The sequence below is a fragment of the Mastomys coucha genome, unplaced genomic scaffold (assembly GCF_008632895.1).
Source record: "Mastomys coucha isolate ucsf_1 unplaced genomic scaffold, UCSF_Mcou_1 pScaffold7, whole genome shotgun sequence".
Taxonomy (NCBI): Eukaryota; Metazoa; Chordata; class Mammalia; order Rodentia; family Muridae; genus Mastomys; species Mastomys coucha.
The window spans coordinates 100,444,172-100,466,811 of NW_022196913.1; the positions used below are offsets into that span (position 1 = coordinate 100,444,172).

Genomic DNA, 22,640 nt, shown 5'->3' on the forward strand with positions numbered 1-22,640 from the left:
GTGCTGGGATTAAAGGTGTGTGCCACCACCGCCCGGCTGGATAAGACATCTTTTAAAAGTATTTTAGAAATATAACAAGACAGGTAGAGAGGAAAAATCATGAATCTGGAATAGATATTTCTGATAGAAGTTTGTGGAAAACAAGTTCTTATTTACATCAACATTCTGCAAATTCTGTCATCAAAAACTTATATTAAGCTTGTCTCCATCTTTATGATGTTTCCACCATGATATTTGTGTTGAAAACAGAAACATAAACACTATGAGTATCCCACAGAGGAAAAACAAACTGATTCAGTTCCCCCTTCATATATACATAATTTAAAATATCTTCTCTCCATCTCAGTTCACAGTGTTTTTCTTAGTCTTCTTTCATGCTTCCTGGATGTCACTATGCATCACTGTGTCTATTTCTTTTCGCTTGTCTACCTGACTCCCTTTCTGTAGCATGGCTTTGAAAACTTCCAGCCTTATGGCCTCCACTCCTGATGATCTCCTTCATGTGTACACAGATCTTCTTACATCTGGCTTTCCGTGTGTTTCATGGTTTGCTAGATATTCTCTACCTCAACGGCTTCTGCATGGGATGCTATTCTTCTTTATGATTCCATGGATATGTAATTGCTTTCTCTTTCATTTGTGCCTCTGCTTAGATAAAATGTCCTTCAAACATCCTTCTTGGCTACCCACTAACTAACACACCCAAAGACATAACAAAGCTCCTTTTATTTCCTCCTAAGCACCTGCATTTAACCCTTGACAGTGTATTGCATATTCATGTTTTTATTACTTTTCTCTACAACTAAATGAAGAACTTATCAATAGAAAAATCCTTAGTATTTCATGCACTATCTGGATCAATTTTTTTACCAACACTTGTTGATTGAACTAAACTCTACCAGGGGAGTGAAACTCATGATGAGAAAGACATACATAAAAGACAGACAAATTTGAACATCAGGTAAGTGATTGGAACAGATCCCTTCCAAGAATAAGACTTTGGGATTTGAAGTGATTCTCTCTCTGAAAATTAGCTTGTCCTCCAGACTTTCAACTACTCAGGTTATACAATTGACCACGTGCTAAGAGCTGAAGTATGTTGCATATTCTTTCTCCATCCTTCATGCACCTTGGCTTTGCTTGTGTGCTGGGATCATGCTCCTTTGGGAGAAGACAGTCACAGATAGTTTCAATTTTGTTTTTTTTTTCCACAGTTAACAACAGTGGGTGGAAAAGAGAGGGGGCTCTCTTTTCTAATGTCTGACTATCTATTCAGAGAAAGGTTCTGCATGTCTTGGAGGCAAATGGCCACAATTGGACTAATCATTACTACGAGAGGATTCACTTGTTTTAGAATGGATCTTCTTGTCCGTTCCTGAGACTGAAGCTTAAGGTGAGCAGCCCTGATTGATAGCATATCACAACTATTAGAATGTTTAGTGGTGGTTTCTCTAAGGAATAAAACAGAACCAGTATGTGTCTTCCTCCTCACTGACCAGATATGGTCTCAAGGCATAGTTTTGATTGTGGAACTTAGTGTATATGTGTATGTTCTTATATGTATGGGTGCCTTGTGCATATACACGTACACATAAACTTTCATGCACATATATAGGAAGGTTAGAAAAATGTGTCATGCTCCCATCTCCTGTAAGGCTCCGGAGAGCCTTAGCTTACTGGGAACCCCCTGAGTGAACCACATGGAGCCAGAATCGATGCAAAAAACAAGAGGAATTTATTGTTCCCGTGCACTGGGGTCGTACCAGACCCAAAGGAGTGTTGGCGACCCCGCACAGCTTGTTCAGTAGAGTTTTTAGGGGAGCAGCCACTAGGCATAATTTGATTGGTAGAACAGTATGACTTTTTAAACTGATTAGTCTTTAGGGAATGAGGTGGCAAGGATTTCCCTTGTCTGAAGTCCCTGGGCAATGGAAATATGTTCCCACCTGAAGGTCTGTTCCCACCCTGTGGTCTGAGGAATGTTAACTAGCCTCTCCCTTCCATAGGGGCAAGTGTTCCATGACGTTCCCAAAGTTCCTGAGCTGACCTTTTCATTACCTTAAAAAAATAAGATATGGTATTTTTCTCTTACTTTGAACTCTCCTAATAGGGTGACCTTCTTGGTCAGTGAGCCCCAAGGATCTGCCTGTCTCTACCCACCTCTAGCCTTGAGAATACAAGCCTTGAGTGCTACTACACTCAGCTTTTTGATTTGGGTTCTGAGCACTTTACCTGTTGAGCCATCCCCTTGGTCACACTTTCACTGAAGCAACCAAGGGCCATATATTTTAACTTGTCAGCAAGGCTGGATGAACAATATTTTAGAGCTATGGATAAAGGGTGTTCCTGGAAGAGCTGTCTAGCTTTCTGGCTCTGTCCACTCCTCAGCACTGTCTTTTAGATGACTGTTCAAGTGGGCTATCAGCAAAGGACAAGCCATTTTTCATCTTCCTGGTGATACTTTCTTTTCCTGGAATGATCTCTTCATTCCAATTCATCTGAACACACACAGAGAGGCTTTATTCTAGGTGCTTTCTAAGCACCTTCCAAAGTCTTTCTTGATGCGTCTCCTCTTGAATATTCATAGCCTCTAATTTATTCAGATTTTTGTATGTGCATGCCTTCCGAGGTTAAAATGTTAAGCATAAGGGCTTATTTTCATTTGATTAATTTTGTATTCTCTCCTGTACATGAAATTTCCTTTCACCTAGAAGGTACAATTAATATTTGCTGGCTGACTTTAATTGAACCAAGTTGAGCATGCCATTCTACCTGACACCTATGATTCTAATCACTCAACTAGATTTTCTTTTTCCAATATGTGTTGTTGACTGGCTCCTTACACATATCCAAGTAGCACCTGTATCACTATTGCCTAGCACAGGACTTCCACAGTGCAGGGCTGTAAAATGACATTTTTATGAGTTGATAAATACTGGGTAGTGTGCTTGCTACTATTGTATGCTGCAGTTATGACAGAGAGCAGGACAGCCTCAGATTTGCCTGCAGTAAGATGCTCCTCTGATTTCAGAGTCATATCATGAAACATTCAGGGATAGGATTTCATACTGAAAGCTGAGATGCAAGACAGAAGCTTCCAGAGAATGTAATGAATTAAGAAATGGTTTCTCAGTACATGTGGCACTGAGAAGTGGCTGGTTTTCTTCTTGATGTAATTAACTATCTCTTCTCCAACTTTCTGAATGTTCCACAGAGAGCTAAGAACCCTCATGTACTTGTCTAGGTTTCTACACTACTTCTCCCTGACCCCTTTGTCACTTCATTTGAAAGATTGTAATGATGGGTTCTATTTGTAGTCTGCTTTGGTACACAAAACAGGTGCTATCTTTCTTGATACACATCAAGTGTCCTTGATATCACAGTGTCCTGTGTCTGGCACATTGTCTACTTGAGAAATGCCTGTTGTATAAAAGGATAAACCAGAAAGAAGCCTCTGACTTGGAGGGGTGAAAAGTTTATCTGAGAAGAGCATAGTGGTGGCTGACTTAGGGCCCAGGTAATGTTCTTGGAGAGTTTGTGGAACGTAGCTCTTTGTTACTTGGGGCAGTGATGGAGGCTGCTGTTATGTTTTGTAAAGTAAGACAATCTCTTAGCTTCAAACAGAGGAGCATGTAACCTTCAGTGCTTGAGCAGAGGAGGATAGATCTTGACTGACAACAGAGGGTGAGGCATGCAATTATGATTCACCAGAAATTCCATCTTCCTCCCAGTTCCCAGCAGCCAGGGCCATGGCCTTGTCTGGGGCCTGCCTTATTTTGAAGAAATGTGTGTTGTACCACTTGGGCTTGGTTTACCTCTTCACTGAAAGAAGTCATCTGAGTCCATGAGTAAGCTGTTATCTGAGAAAGGTGAGATGCCATTAGTAAACATTGAAAGTATACGTGGAGTTAACAGGTGCCCTTGGACACTGTTGGCGTGCTTCACACAGGTGTAGGAAAGAGAGAGAGAGTAGTGAGAAAATCTGCGAGCATCACTAATGTTGTCGCTAGAGATTATTATATTAATGACAGCTTACCTTCATTACGCTATAAGCTCGTGCCTGGCAGTATGCCAAGTATGAAGTTGACATTGCCAGTTGTTCCACAACACTATGCAAGGCATCAGAGATCATGGCTATCTTCAGGTAGATAACTGAGACACAGGATTATTCTGGTCATTATTCTGTGATAAGCTATGGAGTCATGTCTTTCCATGCAACAAAGCATCATGAAGCATGAGCTATGTGATTTTCATTGGTATCAGGCTAGCTGATATGATATTTCTATTCTGTAGACTGCCTATGGAATACCAGAGAAATCATTTGTCCAGGGTCACCAGTGATAGGAGTTGGGCCGAGACTCACATCTGTTAGACCTTGGAAGCTTGCTGAATTATTGTGCATTAATGGCATAAATCTGATCTTCTACTGAAACTGTCCTGCAGTTTCATGAACCGGGTTCTGCCTCGACCGAAGGGAGAAAGGAGACCTGAAACACAGAGTTCGAGAACAAAAGGACACGAAGCCAAGTTGAGGGTTTCCAATCAAGGCTCGTCTTTACTTTGGGGGTTCAGCATTTATATACAAGAGAGCATAACTGAATCTCTAGGTTACAATGACATTTGAATAACATAAGGAATTCGGGAGAAGTCAGGAAGAGTCCCAACAAAGTCAAGGGGGAAGTCCAAGGGAAGCTGGCTGCTGGGCTGAAGGTGGAGACTCAGGACATCCCGCAGGTCTCAGCTCCGGGGAGTGGCTGGAGGCACAGCCCACAGTGGGGGAGGAGGTCAACTACAGATGTCCTCAGGCTGTATACCTGCCAGCCAGCAGGAGTAGTTTCCGTGAGCCTTTGTTTCAGGCACAGCAGGCATGAGTTGAGTCTGCGGTGGCAAGCTCCGTTATTTTGCAGCTGAGGGACCCCAACATTCTACCGTGTGTGTCTGGGGACACATAAGGAGTCTGGGGGAGATGTGGTGAGAATATCTGAAGCTTAGAGCCCAGTCTTAGTTGATGGAAATAGCCTTGATTTTTTCCTTTCATGCATACTGAGTGTAGGGACTTTTCCTGAATTGTGTTAAGGTTTGTACACTGCTCTAAGATACAGGGATCATTACCCTCATTCTGCAGAGAAGAAAAAGGAATCCTATGAAAGCTGGTCGCCTGCAAACATAAGCCTCTCATTCATGAGGTAGACTTGAGTCTGTGCCACCCTAGACCCTCAGTGTGGATTCTTCTATAAGACATCCTTTAGGGTTCTTAGGGCTGTGTACATCAATCCCATTTTGCCTGTTGTTTTTTTCTTTGAGGGGGTGGGCAGCAGGAGAACCAACAGAAGATGAAGTTAGAGCCAGAAAGGTGATGCTATAGTGATGGCGAAGGCATCTGTCACATTAAGCATTTTTTTGGAGTGGGTCAGGACCACCACTGACAGCAACTTGTACAGGGCTAGCTTCATGCAGAAGATATATCCTTACCGAGTTTCATGGTTATTTTTCTCCATTTGACTTTCTTTAAGAATTTTGTCTTTGACATTTAGGATACCCCCACTATCCTCACACAGACATCCTGATCTCCTGTGAGAAGAGTCAGCAGAGGATCACAGAGCCTAAGTGAGCAGGGGTGTGATAATTACCATGCCCCTTGCTTAGCTTGCTGGCCTGGTATGGATGCCTGTGCTTTAGAATGTAGAGATGTTGTGAGAAGACAGGGGTGGTAGTCTGTGTCAAGCACCTTTGTATGGGTTATTTTAGTCAACAATGAGGAGAGTATAGGCAGAGACTGGGACTCCACCTCTCATCTCTCCAAGCCCTCTTTCCAGATTTCAGAGGAACTTCCCATGAGACCAATTTGGATGAAGTAGATGAAGAAAGAGAAAATGCAGCAGTTCAGGTTGCTACTGTATTTCTCCAGCTGAGAGACCTCTTCCAGAGCTTTTCATAATCTTCTGATAGGAAACTGGGACATTCAGATGTCAGGAGTATTTTCAACACCCTCCAGTTGTATTGGCAACACCTGTGTGTGCGTCATGCTTCCCTCACTGCTTCAAATCCTTACATTTTCTCCTCTTTTTTTCCTGTCCCTCTCAATCTTTGCTAACAACCCTTACCCCCAACTACTGGCCCCACACTACTGCTTCCTGCTGATTCTTCAGTCCTTTGCCTCAGACTTTTCTGCCCAAAGAAACCTTGATAAGCCTCCTGCTTGGAGATCACTCTATTGCTTTGCTCTTCTATCGTCCTCATAGAACCCATTCTGATTTTTTAATTCTATCTTAGTTTTTCTGTTCAGTGCCTAGTTTCACTCTTGGGCTGTATATTCTACAAGGACAACAGTGTTTCCACAACCAATCATAGTTTGGCCCTGTCTCAGGTTCTCAGAAAGTGAATATTTACATTAGAGGGGAGAATTCAACACTGAACAAAGACACTTATAAGTATGGGGAAAGAAAGCCCAGCGATGAAGAAATGATTATTATCCTTTTGGGACTTTGGGAGCATGGACATATAAGGCAGGGGTTGGGAGACAAAGACAGGAAGGTCTTCAGGCACATCTCTGAAGACCCGTGTACTGTCTAGCTCAGCCATTCCTGCAGTCACAGGTTCCCATGCTGCTGCTGGGGCTGCAATGAATCTCTGGAGATCTTAACCTTGCTTGCAGGGTGTAGTTGCCATGGAGGCTGAAGCCCAGCTGGAGCTTTTCGGAGCTGGCAGGTGGATCAGCCTGCAGCATTTTTTCTTGCCTGGACCCTGGCAGCTCTCAAAGTTTCAAAGCTGGAACAAGCTGACCAGAACACCATGACCTTTGGCACAATTTCCCCCTGTCCTCTCTTCTGCTCACAAAGCAGAGAGGAGGAGCCCAGCTTCTTTGCTCTGGCTCCGGTTCCCTGCAGGACAGGTTTGTTTTAGATGCAGGGACTAGAGGAAAGGAAGGAAAAAGGGCACCCAGGTGGTTGTGCTGTAAGCAGCAGGGGAGCCAGATGGCTTTCTACCCTACTTGGAACTTGAATATTTAGTAAAGTGTGTCAGCCATTCGATTTCTCTCACTTCAAGCTCTGACTCTGAATGTAGCCTGCTACAACAGTAGCTGCCTGGACTCTGGAAAACTCAGAATAGGGTTACCTTCTGCCTTGCACCCTTGTCACCCAGCCTTCACAGTGCCACCTCATTATGGATGAGCTGGATTGTGATTTAGTGGCAGTTATTAAGGACTTGCTAAGCCTTCGTTATTTCATCTTCAAAAGGGGATAATAGGAAGTTTCTAGAACCATTTAGTAGATTAGAATAAGTATGCACAACGTGCCTAGCGTAGGCAGCAGGAATCAATAAATGACAGTTGACATCATTATTATACACCTCGTCTCATTTATTTTCATAGACTGATATAACTGCTTTAAAAATAATTTCTAAATTACATTTATTTGTGTGTGTGTGTGTGTGTATGTATGTAAGTATAACATGCCATGGCATAGTTGTGAAGATTAGAGTACAACGTGTAGAAGTTGGTTCTTTCCCTCCACCCTGTGGGTCCTGAGGATCAAACTCAGTTTGCCAAGTCTGAGGGCTACTGGCTTTATCTCCTTGGACATACTTTGTGAGTATAATATTATCAGTTCTTAGCTGGGGAATCTGAGTCTAGGAGGCTTTCCAATACCCTATGGCCTCTGTTTCCAAAGCTCAGAATAAAAAGAATAAACATTCTTACATTTCCAAGCTCTTTCTCTACGTGTACTTATAAACTCCTTTCACTTTGTTTAATATTAAATTCTTCCTACTTGGTGCTTATTGCTCATCCTCTGTGTACCTGACACAGGGCCAAGCTGCGATGATCTAGCTATGAAAACATCATTGAACTCACCCTTGCAGAGTGCATAGAGGTAGAGAAATAGTAATCATTAAATAAAGGAACTAAGGTAGAACTAAAATCCAGAATGGGTACTAGGAGGGAAAGGAACAGTGGGAGGAATCATGTCTGTTCCACCACTCCATCTTGGACTCTTTTTTTTTTTTTTTTAAATTGATTTAAGTTTTATTGCATTATGATGAGAAAAGATATATGATTTCAATTTATCTGAATTTGTTAACATTTAAAACATATTTTAAGTAAATAGAATTACACCATATTCTTATTTCCCTTTTGTACCCCAACTCCTCCCCGAGACCCCCTTCAATACCTGCAATACCTTTCGGTTTTTTTTATTTTGTCATATTCTTTAAAATTTATAAATATTGTAACAATAAAAATAAGTATCATAAAATTGTTTGATATAAAACAACAATCAATTGAACAGTCTTATGTAGATGCTAGTCTACAGCAATACTGAAAATACATACGTTTTCCTCAATCTAAATTTTAAATAACTCCCAATATATTAACTGTATATTTTAAAATAATACATCACTACTAGTATTTTTTTAAATGAACATAAATAAAGTTGTTCTGTTTGTTTGTTTGTTTTGTTTTTAGTAGAGCTCAAAATCTTGGCTCTTACTGTAGTACAAGCCCAAAATAAGAACTATTTTTAGACACTGGAGTTCATTGTAATGAGGCTGTACTTCAATGACCCTCACATCACCAAAGGATTTTACCTCCATCGTAGCTAAGCTGAGAGTTGACAGTTTGGCTGCACCAAGGAATGAACTGTACGCACGATTTTTAGATACAGATTTCAAGCTATGGTCAAAACTATTTTATTTGAGTGATTTTCTTCATTCTTAGCCCACAGAGAACAGGTTACATTCATTTAAGAAACGGTGTGTATATTAAGATGGTCTATCTACGAAATCATTCACCAACTGTTTCAATGAAGAATGGTTCTGCTTGAAGGGTGACACAGACATTAGGTGAGGGTAAGAATCTGGTTCATTGGCTGTGATAATTTGGAAAAGCATTCATATCAGAGAAAGAATAACTTATAAAGTCCTCTTCTTCAAACTTGACACAATAGTTACAAACATCAAGCAAATCATTCAGTCTTACTCTTTGTTGTTCTCTTACAAGGCACCTCCCAAGTTAATTGTCTGTTTCTTTTGTCTGTATAAATAATTTTGAAATATGTAAGCTGTTCTGAAGACCACAGTATAGTGTAAAAACATGAAATGAGCAATCCTACTAATAGAGAGGCTGAGATGGGAGAAACATGATTTCAAGACCATCACGTGGTACACAGCAAGACATTGTTACATACAAACAAGCAGAAAGTGTATATGTACTGTACAATATTGGGCCTATTTCTCCAATTACCAAATTAGAGAGACCATTGGATGACAGCCAACAAATTTCTAATTCCTCATATTTTTGGATTTTAATTGATTAGGATATGTTGGTAATATTAATTTTCATATTAAGATATTAAGAAAAAGTAATTGTTACTTCCTGTTATTTTTGTTGTTAGAAGTGGAATTAGGTTTGAGTGGGTTTGTTGAAAGATTACTTTCTTGCTTTTTCTAGGGCGTAGTTTTACTCCTTATGTTGGTGTTTTCTATCTATTATCCTTTGTAGGGTTGGATTTGTGGAAAGATATTGTGTAAATTTGTTTTTGTTATGGAATATCTTGGTTTCTTAGTCTATGGTAATTGAGAGTTTTGCTGGGTAGAGTAGCCTGGGCTGGTATTTGTGTTCTCTTAGGGTCTGTATGACATCTGCCCAGGATCTTCTAGCTTTCATAGTCTCTGGTGAGAACTCTGGTGTAATTCTGATAGGCCTGCCTTTATATGTTACTTGACCTTTTCCCCTTACTGCTTTTAAAATTCTTTCTTTGTTTAGTGCATTTGGTGTTTTGATTATTATGTGACAAGAGGAATTTCTTTTCTGGTCCAAACTGTTTGGAGTTCTGTAGGCTTCTTGTATGTTCATGGGCATCTCTTTCTTTAGGTTAGGGTAGTTTTCTTCTATAATTTTGTTGAAGATATTTACTTGCCCTTTAAATTGGGAGTCTTCACTCTCCTCTATACCTATTATCCTTAGGTTTGGTCTTCTCATTGTGTCCTGGATTTCCTGGGTGTTTTGGGTTAGGAGATTTTTGCTTTTTGCATTTTCTTTGACTGTTGTGTCAATGTTTTCTTATGATGTCTTCTGCCCCTGAGATTTTCTCTTCTATCTCTTGTATTCTGTTGGTGAGACTTGTATCTATGACTCCTGATCTCTTTCCCAGGTTTTCTAACTACAGGGTCATCTCCTTTCTGATTTATTTATTGTTTCTTTTTCCATTTTTAGACCCTGGATGGTTTTGTTCATTTCCTTCACCTGTTTGATTGTAGCACTTTAAGGGATTTTTGTGTTTCCTCTTGAAGGGCTTCTAGCTGTTTACCTGTGTTCTCCTGTATTTCTTTGAGGGTGTTATTTTTGCCCTTCTTAAAGTCCTGTACTATCATCAAGAGATATGATTTTGCATTTGATTCTTTCTTTTCTGGTGTGATGGTGAGTCCAGAACTTGCTGTGGTGGGAGAATTGTGTTCTGATGATGAAAAATAAACTTTTTTTCTGTTGCTTATGTTCTTAAGCTTGCCCCATGAGATCTGGGTATCTCTAATGCTACCTGCCCTGGCTAAAAGTGACTAGAGCCAGTTCTTCCTGTGACCACAGTAGTGTAAGAACTTCTCAGAGTCAAGCTGTTTCTATGATCCTGTAATTCTGGGCTCCTGTGATTCTGGGCCCATTAGAGCTCCTGTGAGAGGAACTTCCTCTAGGAGTTGTGGGACTGGTTGCAAAATTTATGCCCATGGTATGCTTAGGGCACCTCCCAGACAGACTGGAAGGAACCCGTGCCACTGGGGAGGTGAATTTCCTGAGTACCTGGGTCCCACTGGTTCCAGTTACTCCTCAGGTTGGGACAGATGTTGTGTCATCTTCACATCTGATTCTCTGATCCCGGCCTTGTTAGAGCACCTGGGAGTAGAGTTCTCTCTGGGTGTTGGGGAACTGGCAACAAAATTTGTGCCCAAGGGCTGCTTAGGGCACCATCCCAAACAGACCAGAAGCAACCATTGCAACTAGGCTGGTAGATTTCCTGAGTGTCTGGGTCCCAATGGTCCCAGTTACTCACAGTGCTGGGACAAATGTTTTGTCCTCCTCACATTTGATCCTCTGATTCTGGGTGTGCTAGAACACCTGGGAGTGGAGCTTCCTCTGGGTGTTGTGGACTAGCTGCAAAATTTGCGCCCAAGTCTGCTTAGGGCAAAGGCATAGAATGACTGTAAGGAACTGGTGCCACTGGGATAGCGAACTTCCTGAGTGTCTGGGTCCTGCTGCTCCCAGTTACTCAAAGTGCTGGGACAGATGATGTGTCTTCTTCACCTCTGATCCTCTGATCCTTGGTGTGTTAAAACACCTGGGAGTGGAGCTTCCTCTGGGTGATGTGGGAATGCCTCTGATCCTCTGGTCCTGGGAAGGTTAGAGTACCTTGGAGTTGAGCTCCTCTGGGTACTGGGGAGACTGTCTGCAAAATTTGTTCCCAAGGTCTGCTTAGGGCACCGGCCCAGACAGAATGGAAGGTACCCTTGCTACAGGGCTAGTGGATTTCTGCAGTGCGTGGGTCCCTCTGGTGCCAGATCCTCCCAGTTCTGTGACCGGTGTTATGTTCTCACCTCTGATCCTCTGATCCTGGGTGTGTTAGAGTGAGTGGGCGTAGAGCTTCCTCTGGGTGTTGTGGGACTGACTACTAAATTTTTGCCCAAGGTCTGCTTAGGGCACAGGCCCAGACTGACTGTAAAGAACTGGTGCCACTGGGCTATCAGACTTCCTGAGTTCCTGGGTTCTGCTGTTCCCAGTTACTCCCAGTGCTGGGATAGATGTTGTATCCTCCTCACCTCTGATCCTCTGATTCTGGGTATGTTAGAGCCCCTGGGAGTGGGGCATTCTCTGGGTGTTGTAAGACTGGCTGCAAAATTTGTGCCCAAGGTCTGCTTAGTACACTGGTCCCAAAGGACTGGAAGGAACCGGTCCCACTGGTCTGTTGAATTTCCTGAGTGCCTGGGTCTCTCTGGTCCCAGTTACTCACAGTGCTGGGACAAGTGTTGTGTCCTCACCTTTGACCCTCTGGTCCTGGGTGTGTTAGAACACCTCAGAGTGGAGCTTCCTCTGGGTGTTGTGGACTGGCTGCAAAATTAGCACCCAAGTTCTGATTAGGGCACAGGCCCTGAATGACTGTAAAGGACTGGTGCCACTAGTCTAGCGGACTTCCTGAGTGCCTGGTCCTGCTGGTCCCATTTACTTACAGTGCTGGGACAGATGTTGTGTCCTCCTCACCTTTGGTCCTCAGATCCTGGGCACGTTAGAGCACCTGGGAGTGGAGCTTCCTCTGGGTATTGTAGAACTGGCTGCAAAGTTTGTGTCCAAGATCTGCTTAGGGCCCTGGCCCACACAGACTGGAAAGAACTTATGCCACTTGTTGGTGGATTTTTTGAGTGCCTGGGTCCTGAAGGCCCCAATTATTCCCAGTGCTGAGACAGATGTAGTGTCCTCTTCACCTCTGAGCATCTGATCCTGGTTGTGTTAGAGCACCTAGGAATGGAGCTTCCTCTGGGTGTTGTGGGATTGGCTGCCAATTTTGTACCCAAGTTCTGTTTATAGCACCTGCCCAGACAGAATGGAAGGAACCATTGCCACTGGGCTGCTGGATTTCCTGAGTTCCTCGGTCCTATGGTCCCAGATCATCCCAGTGCTGTGACAGATGTTGTGTTCTCACCTCTGATCCTGTGTGTGTTAGAGCACATGAACTGGAGCTTCCTCTGAGTGTTGTGGACTGGGTACAAAGTTAGTACCCAAGTTCTGGTTACTATACAGGCCCAGATTTACTGTAAGGAACTGGTTCCACTGTGCTAGCGGACTTCCTGAGTGCCTGGGTCCTGCTGGTCCCATTTACTTATAGTGCTGGGACAGATGTTGTGTCCTCCTTACCTCTTATCTTCTAATTCTGGGTGTGTTAGAGCACCTGGGTGTGGAGCTTCTTCTGGGTGTTGTGGGCATGGCTCTGATCCTCTGATCCTGGACATGTTAGAGCACTGGGGAGTTGAGCTTCTTCCGGGTGTTGGAAGACTGCCTGCAAAATTTGTGCACAAGGTCTGCTTAGGGCACCAGCCCACAGAGACTGGAATCAACCCTTTCCACCCAGCTGGCAGAGTTCCTCTGTGCCTGGATCGTGCTGGTCTCACTTGCTCCAGGTGTTGGGACAAATGCTGTGTCCTTCTCACCTTTGATCTTCTGATCCTGGGCATGTTAGAGCACCTGGGAGTTGAGCTTCCTCTGCAAAACTTGTACCCAATGACTGCTTAGGGTACTGGCCCAGATTGACTAGAAGGCACCAGTGCCACTGGTCTAGCATATTTCCTTAGTGTTTAGTTCCCACTGGTCCCAGTTATTCTGTGTGCTGGCACAGATGTTGTGTCCTCTTCACCTTTGATCTTCTGAACTTGGTTTGTTAGATGTCCTGGGAGTGGAGCTTCCTCTGGGTGTTGTGGGACTGGCTGCAAAATTTGTGCCCAAGGACTGCTTAGGGCACTGGCCCAGATTGACTGTAAGGACCCAGTGCCACTGGGCTAGAGGACATCCTGAGTGCCTGGGTCCTAGTTGCAAAATTTGCACCCAAGGTCTGCTTAGGGCAATGGCCCACACATACTGGAATCAACCCTTTCCATCCGGCTGGCAGAGTTCCTGTGTACCTGGATACTGCTGGTCTCAGTTGCTCCAGGTGTTGGGAGAGATGTTGTGTCCTTCTTACTTCTGATCTTCTGATCCTGGGCATGTTAGAGCACCTGGGAGTAGACCTTAAACTGGCTTTTGGGGGACTGATTGCAAAATTTGCACCGTAGGTTCACTTAAGGCATTGTCCCAGATTGACTGTAAGGAACTGATGTCACTGGGCTAGCGGACTTTCTGAGTGCCTGAGTTCTGCTGGTCCCAGTTACTGGCAGTGCTGGGACAGATGTTGTGTCTTCTTCACCTTTGATCTCTGATCCTGGATGTGTTAGAGCACCTGGGAGTAGAGCTTCCTCTGGGTATTGTGTACTGGCTGCAAAATTCACACCCAAGTTCTGCATAGGGCACTGGCCCACACAGACCAGAATCAACCCTTTCTACTTGTCTGGCTGAGTACCTCCGTGCCTGAATCCAGCTGATCCCAGTTTCTCCGGGTGTTGGGACAGATGTTGTGTCCTCCTCACCTCTGATCCTCTGATCCTGGGCATGTTAGAGTGCCTGGGTATGGAGGTTTCTCTGGGTGTTGTGGGACTGGCTGCAAAATTTGTGCACAAGGTTCCTTTTGGCACTGGCCCTGACAGAGGGGAAGGAACTTTTGCCATGGGGCTGGCAGATTTTCTCAGAGCCTGGGTCTGGCTTGTCCCAGTTACTCCAGGTGTTAGGACAGATGTTGTGTCCTCACCTCTGATCTTCTGATCCTGGGTCTTTTAGAGCACTTGGGTGTGGAGCTTCCTCTGGATGTTGTGGAAATCATTTCGATCCTCTGATTCTGTGCATGTTAGAGCAGCTGGGAGTTGAGCTTCCTCTAGGTATACGGGGACTGGCTGCAAAATTTGCTTTCAAGGTCTGCTTAGGTCACCTGTCCAGATTGAGTGTAAGGATCTGGTGTCACTGGGTTGGTGGATTTCCTAAGTGCCTAAGTCCTGTTGGTTCCAGTTACTAGCAGTGCTGGGACAGATGTTGTGTCCTCCTCACCTCTGATCCTCAGATACTGGGTATATTAGAATGCTTGGGAGTGGAGCTTCCTGAGGTTGTTGTGAGTGCCTTCAAAATTTGCACCCAAGACCTGCTTAGGGCAATGGCCCACACATACTGGAATCAACCCTTTCCATCCGGCTGGCAGAGTTCCTGTGTGCCTGGATCCTGCTGGTCTAAGTTGCTCCAGGTGTTGGGACAGATGTTGTGTCCTCCTTCCCTCTGGTCCTTAGATCCTGGGTGTGTTAGAGTGCCTGAGAGTGGAGCTTTCTCTAGGTGTTGTGGACTGACTGCAAAATTTGTGCCCAAGGTCTTCTTAGGGTACAGACCCAGACAGACCAGAAGGAACTCATGCCACTGGGCTGGCATATTTCCTGAGTGCACGGATCTTGGTAGTCCCAGTTGCTCCAGGTGTTGGAACATATGTTGTGTTCTCCTCACCTCTGATACTCTGATTCTGGGTTTGGTAAAACGCCTGGGAGTGGAGATTTCTCTGGGTGTTATGGGACTGGCTCCAAAATTTGTGTCTAAGAACTGCTTAGGGCCCTGTCCCAGATAGACTGGAAGGAACTTGTACTGGTGGGCTGGTGGATCTCCTGAGTGCCTTGGTCTTGCTTGTTCCAGTTACTCCAGCTGTTTGGACAGATTTTGTGTCCTCCTCACCTCTGATCCTCTGATCCTATGTTAGGGTGCTTGGGAGTGGAACTTCCTCTGGGTGTTATGGGACTAGTTGCAAAATTTGTGCCCAAGGTCTGCTTAGGGCATTGACCCAGACAGACTGGAAGGAATCTGTGCCACTGGTCTAGCATATTTCCTTAGTGTTTGGTTCCCACTGGTCCCAGTTGTTCTGTGTTCTGGCACAGATGTTGTGTCCTCTTCATCTCTTATCCTCTGATCCTGGTCGTGTTCTAGTTCTTGGGCATGGAACTTCCTCTGGATGTTATGGGACTGGTTCTGATCCTCTGATCTTGGTTGTATTATAGCACCTTCCAATCGAGCTTTCTCTGAGTGTTATGGGACTGGCTGCAAAATTTGTGACCAAGTTCTGCTTTGGGAACCGTCCCAGACAGACTGGAAGGAACCTGTGCCACTGGGCTGGTGAATTTCATGAATACCTGGGCCCTATGGTCCCAGTTACTCCCAGTGGTGGGACAGATGATTTCTTGGACTCTTTTTATTTTTTCTGTCCCTCACTTTTGCCTTGTTTTACTTCCCTAAGAAATAGAAGTCCAATACAGTTCATGCAGTTGGCTTCTATAGTAAGTTTTGGATTCTTCCAATGTGTATTAAATAACATAGACTGGAAAGCATTGCCAGCATCTGCAGAGGGTCTTATGGGATGTTCTTATGTTAGTCACCTGTTTTTCAATTCATAGTCCTCCCTTTGTAGCTGAGAACATTTGTGGCTTCATAGTAGGGGTTTATTTCCTGTGAGTTAAGGCCTTATTAGAATGTCTTATTTGACTGGTGGGCTAATTTCTGGGCAATGTGCTTATGAGACTGGCTTTAGTCTCCACTCTGCCATTTATGAGCTCATTCTGTGTGCTTTTCTTTTTTCATAAAATGAGGATAATTACAACAGTATGATACAATGTGTAAAATCTGCTCATCACCCTGCCTTGCATATCGGAGAATTTGTTCAATAATAGATGATAGTATTGGACTGGAAATACCCATTTTCTGATGTTGGCTTTCCTTCTTTTCAGTATGGGACATGAATAAAATTTGGCTTACAGATATCACTAGAGAATATCAATAAAATCTCTTATCTCTTGGCAACTGGGCAGGGGTACAGTGTCTTAGGATAAAAAGAAGTAACAGGGCTCAAGGGGTGGTTTTAGTTCAGGACCAAGGACAGTATCCAGCTTGCTCCTTTGCCCTACTATGCTTGTCAATGGAGTGTGAGTTGGACAGCCTCTATGTCAAGGCTTCTGCACCTGCACCAAGCTCCTTATCTCTCTGCATCTGTCCACACCCTTCCTCCACATGCATTTCCTCCTCTCATATGTTACAGACTTTGATCACAGCAAGAAGTATGGAAGATATGGAGATCACCTTTGCCATTATCGCTCAGCTCCAGCAGGCACTGACATTCTACAACTATTTCTGCACTTTGCTTTCCTTAAATGAAACTTTACAGAGCCCATAGGTCCCTGTCTATCACCTTTCTTCCCAGAGGCTACCACAGGTCTTGCTTCTCTCATCAACTCTAGTTACCCCTCCTCAACTCAAGTCCTTCACACTTTAAAGAAGCAGACAACCCCTGTCTCCTGCAGCTCACCATGACCTTTCCTCTAGAGAACAATGGCACTCAGCTTTGGAAGGATTTGAGTGATTTATTATTCATGACTTTAATCTTGTATCAATCAGTGCTCAGTTTGAGGTGACACTTCTACTTGCTGGATGTGCAAATCAAGCTCAACTTGGTTCCGGCCTCTGAGAGCTCCCAGACCACACAAGGTAGCACATAGGGGATACTATCATATGGTGAGAGGGAATGTTTCATAGGATACGACCCCTTCCTTCCTCAGCTTTGCCTAGTGTTTAGCTCTCATGTTAACATTTGTGATAAGAAAACTGGAAAGGCTGTAAGAAGAGAAAGTATAGTAGGTAAGCCTGGGATAGCCCAGGTACGTGTGATGAACTTTCAGTAAGCCAATTCATTTGTTTCTCTACTGACTTCTTCAAAATATATAGAGTTAAGGTTGGAAAGCCATGTTTGGCAAAAAGGGCAGATTATATTTAAATTTTCAATATGAATGTTTATATTTATCTGGCTCATTCTTTGTGTATGTCTATGTGTATATTGCATGTGTGTGTGTCCACATGTATGTGCAAGCTTGTGAAAGTTCTGTTTAACACTAAGTTAGTTACATCGTTTCTCACCTTATTGTTTGAGTTAATGTCTTTCAGTGAACCTAGTCCTCACTGATTAGCTAGGCTAGCTGGCCAGAAATCCCCCCATTTCATCTTCTGCTGGAATTATAAATATGTGCCACCATGCTTTTTTAAACAAATGTATGGATTCTGAGGATCTGAATTAAATTTCCATGTTTGCATGACAGGTGCTTGATTAATTAAGAGCTCTCCATAATTCCATCTGACTCATTCTTCAGACCCCAAATGAGTTGATATAGGGACTAAACTTCATTTAATTGTGTTTCCAGGGCCCAGCTCTGCTGCTCTTTAGCAGAGAATTAATTTATGATTATTCATATTGAACTAGGTCTCAGGGCTACAAGGAACCAAGGATGTTTTGGCCCTGTCCTCAGGAACCCATGATCTAAATGGGAGAATAGCTTTAGGAGTTGACATAGTGATACAATACATCAGTGCCTACTGACAGCCTGGGATTTCTCCTCTATTGGGAGATGGAATTACATTCTCTTTGACTCTTGTCCTTTCATTACAACAGGCCAAATTACAGAAGACAGTCTTTTCTTTTTTTAATTAGATGTTTTCTTTATTTACAATATCTCCTTTCCCAGGTTCCCCTCCAAAAATAAAAAAATAAAAATAAAAAAAAACAAAATACAAAACCTAAAACAAACCTCTGTTCCCTCCCCTCTCCCCTTGCTCACCACTCCACCCCCTCCTGCTTACTGGCCCTGGCATTCCCTTACACTGGGGCATAGAACCTTCACAGGGCGAAGAGCCTCTCCTCCCATTGATGACCGACTTGGCCATCCTCTGTTATACATACGCTGCTGGAGCCATGAGTCCCCCCATGTGTACTCTTTGGTTGGAGTTTTAGTTCCTGGGAGCTCTGAGGGTACTAGTTAGTTCATATTGTTGTTCGTCCTAAGTGGCTGCAAACCCTTCAGCTCCTTGTGTTCTTTCTCTAGCTCCTTCATTGGGGACCCTGTACTCAGTCCAATGGATTGCTGTAAGCCTCTACTTCTGTATTAGTCAGATACTGTCAGAGCCCCTCAGGAAACAGCTATATCAGGCTCCTGTCAGCCAGCACTTGGTGGTATCCACAATAGTGCCTAGATTTGATGATTGAATATGGGAAGGATTCTCAGGTGGAGCAGTCTTTGGATTGTCCTTCCTTTAGTCACAGAGACAGTCTTTTCTTACTCCCTGCCCTGCTGCACAGAAGTGGGTGGAGTGGTAAGCAGGGGGAAGGGGGGAAGGGAACAGAGGTTTGTTTTAGTTTTTGTATTTTGTTTTATTTTTATTTTTATTTATTTTTATTTTTTTATTTTTGGAGGGGAACCTGGGAAAGGAGATATTGTAATAAATTTGTAAATAATATTGTAATAAATATTGTAAATAAAGTGACTTTGTTTTCCCTAAATATGACACTCCTGTTTTACCTCTCTTTGTCTCTTGCTGTCATCCTTCAGCCAGTGGCTCAAAACAGACACTTGGGCCTCTCATTGAACTTTGGGCAAATTCAACTTCAGGGCCATGTCCAAGGAATCAAGACTACACAGCTCTCCTAATCACTTCCCTCCACTGACTCCAAACACAGGAGGATGTGCCTTCAGATGCACACTGTGCGGAATTCTGGTACCAAGAATCTGTCTTCTGTGCACGGGTTGGGACAAATGTTACTATAATATGCTAAATTGCTCTCTCTCTTTCTCTCTTGCTTGCTCTCTCTCTCTCATTGCATGTGTGTGCATCATCTGAATAAAACAGCTTCATAACTTGTATCCTTTGAAGTCTCATGTTTCATTTCATACATTTAAAATTACTCCTCTTAGAAGGAGGTGAGAGACCTAGTCTTCCATGATAGCTATGTCACGTGGAAAGTCCAACCCTATAAACCAGGCTCTGGTTGAGAAAGCCAACTTTGACCTGAGTGGTTCATAACAGGAACAAGTTAGACTTGTTAATGTTAATAACAAAATGTTAAAAGACTTGGATACATCTACCACACCAAGAAATTGGTAGGAGAGTCTCATTTTATTTTCTGGAGGGTATTGCTCACCAGAAAACTCAAGGATAGTTCTAGAGATGCTAATAGTGTTAATATTAATATCTACCAGCCTTAGTATCTGTCTTTCTAGAACAAAACTGCATAAATCTTGCCTTAAACTTCCTTTTAGACTTCATAGATATTAATGTATATATTTGGATACACTCTGGCTTTAGTTGAATATTCCTTTTTTTTAAAGATTTTTTATTTATTATCTATTTATTATAAGTACACTGTAGCTGTCTTCAGACACACCAGAAGAGGGTATCAGATCTCATTATGGGTGGTTGTGAGTCAAATCCCATGTGGTTGCTGGGATTTGAGCTCAGGACCTTTGGAAGAGCAATTGGTCCTCTTATTCACTGAGCCATCTCACCAGCCCCTAGTTGAATATTCTTAAGACTTTTAAACAATTCATTCATGTGGCAGTTTTCATGCAACATCATCCAGTGGGTTTTGATTTCCATAATGCTTTGGATTGTCTTTGTACACTAAATGAATGTCTTCAGCACTATAGACCTCTACCTTGCTATTCACAGTCTCCACTGTACAGTCAACACTTAGTATAACTCTTTGTTCCCAGGCTGCTTTCAATTTTCTTTCCAAGGAGCAGGATATATCTAACATCTTCTCTCTCTGACTCTCTCTCCCTTCTCTCTTCTCTATCTTCCTTCTCTCCTCTTCTTTGCCTATCCATCCATCTATCTATCTATCTATCTATCTATCTATCTATCTATCTATCTATCTAAATCTCTATGAGTATTTCCTACACTTAGTCAAGAAATTTCAGATGCAGATCTTTCCACCCCTCCACATCCCTTTTCTGAAAGTTCCTTCTATCCATGGGAGAAACCAGAAACAGGATCTAGGAAGGGGGATTTCTGGTGGGCATCAATGAATCATGGACGAATCACTGTTCAGACAGGCTGGGTCAGATCCTTCTGGCCATCTGATCATCTGATGAGTCAGCCAGACGATAATATGTCAGTGCCTCTCCTTTTCCTGGCCCTAGATATCAAAATAGCCTGTTGCTCCCTCCATCTGGGTCCACTGCAGGGAACTAATTCAACTCTACAAGAAAGTTAAGCCAGTGAGGAAAGTGGAAAGACCTACTGTTGGGTGACTGAGCTGGAGTTTAAATGTTGCAAGGTATATTTAAAAGAGGCTTGTCTTATCTTGTAACCACTGAATCCTGGTCTTGTGAATTAGGCCTTCTCCATAGCTGTCAGGGCTCTGTTCTCTATTTGAATGTTTTCCTTGTTAAGATCTTGCTTTGTGACGATGAACAGTCCAGATTAGATGCAGGCTGCTACATACAGGGTTAAAATTGTAACAGTTTGTGAGCAGCAAGCACCTACCATGCTAAGCACCCATTAGGCACAATCTCCTTTAATTTGCAGGTAGGCATTGCTTACTCTGAGATTTATGGTTGTAAAGGTATTGTAGGTTCTTATGGGTAGGAAAAGATACCACCCAAGTGCAGAGGAAGGTGACTGTAATTGATCATTTGGGAGTCAAGTGGGAGAACTTTTCAAAATTGTGTCAGATAACAGATAAAAAGGTGGGACATCCCAGTAAACCAGAGATTGATAACTGAACAGTAATGTTTGACTTCTGATGCCAAGTGGTTTCCTGTTTATACATTGCTTCTCAAGGCACTTACAGAAGCAAAGTTAGTTCCTCTATTGTAGATGTTTTCTCCACCTCTCATTTCATCTAGAAATTATTAGAATTATTAGAATAATTTCTAGAAGTGAGCAAGATAAGTGTCATTGTGGCAGAGGCTGGGATGTCTGAGATATAAAGAGAAATGAGAAAGAGGTAAACTGTGGCAACATCTGCCAGGATCGTTTTCAATTCTCTCACTAAGGCAGAGCCAGTGCTATGTCTGAGCAGGAAAAAGACACAGTCTGATTGGTAATTTGGACAGAACACTCCTGTGGTTGTGTTCCAGGTTAAGCCCAAGAGAAACTGGACACTGAAAGTATTTAGAACATGTTTTTAAAAGAGCTACTGAGTGCCCAGCATAATATAACCTTTTACATAATTGAGAGACGGCCAAGCCTGGGCAGTTCCACCCCAGCTTAGCATCAGCTTCTGGACACACCCTCTTCACAGCAATCAGTCACCTCTGTGGGGTACCTGAAAGACACTCTTTCAGGAGACTAGTTTTTCCCATTCGCTTTTTGGCTTCTTTCCCTGTGTTAGTACATGCACCATGTTAAGTAGCTAGCTCAGTGGAAGTGGTCTCACCAGATTTGAGAAATTCAGGGTCACTTCTGTGTCTGTTCACTGACTTTCCTGACACTATTTATTTTCCATGACCTTTAGGCCTTCTGAAGGCCATGATGTACTGTTATAATTTTTCAACTGGGGACAGGATGCAGAAGGGAGCTATAGACATGGGTGTTCCCCAAGCCTGGCTGTGGTACCCATCACCCCACCAAAGAAGTCCAGGGAACTTTGCTGTTTGCCATCCTATGTCCTGGAGCTTCCCACAAAGCATTACCCTGTCTGGCTGGGAGACCACAGGACGCCATGAAATGAAAGACACTCTTCACATTTATGGCGACTGGAATGCTATCTATATAAACCAGATGATGTGAGGACCAATTCATTAACAATTTGCAGTCTGATGATGAATGGTGGAGCCTCTTGGATTAACTCTCTTCAATTGGCTTCCCTCAAGGGACAGGCAGCATCTAACATTGTTCTGAATCAGAATGTATTAGTCGTGTCACATCCCAGTACTTAGAAGCAGTTGGACATGCTTCCTTTCCATCTGTGGGCAGATCCTGGGCACTGCTTCCCCCATCCTCTCCTAGATTTCCAGACCCTAGTCTCTCTTTTAGAATCCTCCTCCCCAGAATCTTCTTCTAATTCTTTGTTATTACCTTATCCCTCCAGCTGAATGCCAAGTCAGCATCTTTGTGACACGTTTTCATTCATTCCCTAAGTATCTGGACCCATTTTACCCAGCTTTTCCTTGAGTATTTCACATTGCGATTATGTAGTCATTAATATTTGACAGCATCAAGCTGACTTCTG

The 22,640-nt window shown here is 43.2% G+C and overlaps 1 long non-coding RNA gene across 2 annotated transcripts in view; it reads left to right on the forward strand.

Annotated features, from left to right (window-relative positions):
• LOC116082620 overlaps positions 1-19,326 on the forward strand; it is a 27,487-nt gene extending 8,161 nt beyond the window's left edge. For both annotated transcript variants that reach the window (XR_004115374.1, XR_004115375.1), the window contains 2 exons: positions 1,215-1,393; positions 19,015-19,326. This is a non-coding gene — a long non-coding RNA (uncharacterized LOC116082620). The remainder of the gene's footprint in view (positions 1-1,214; positions 1,394-19,014) is intronic.
• The last annotated feature ends 3,314 nt before the right edge of the window (positions 19,327-22,640 follow it).